The sequence below is a fragment of the Nestor notabilis genome, unplaced genomic scaffold, assembly GCF_000696875.1.
Source record: "Nestor notabilis isolate BGI_N333 unplaced genomic scaffold, ASM69687v1 scaffold18612, whole genome shotgun sequence".
NCBI lineage: Eukaryota > Metazoa > Chordata > Aves > Psittaciformes > Psittacidae > Nestor > Nestor notabilis.
In genome coordinates, this window is record NW_009918900.1 from 90 (window position 1) to 346 (window position 257).

Below are 257 nucleotides of genomic sequence, written 5' to 3' on the forward strand. Positions count from 1 at the left end.
TGCTGCGTGTCCCGGCGGCGTGGGGGCCGACACCGGATCCCCCCAGCTGCTGGACTGCTCCGGCCCCACCACAAGCTGCCCACAAGTGCTAAATGTGTCAGCACGATCCCCCCCATGACAAATGCAGATACCAGCCCTGGACACAGTCATCTCCCCCGGCACCCGGTGGGGCCAGCAGCCACTTAGCTCCTCGGGGGCTTTTGCAAAGAACCCCCAAACACCCCACTAACCCCAAACACATGGCACCACACCCCCCC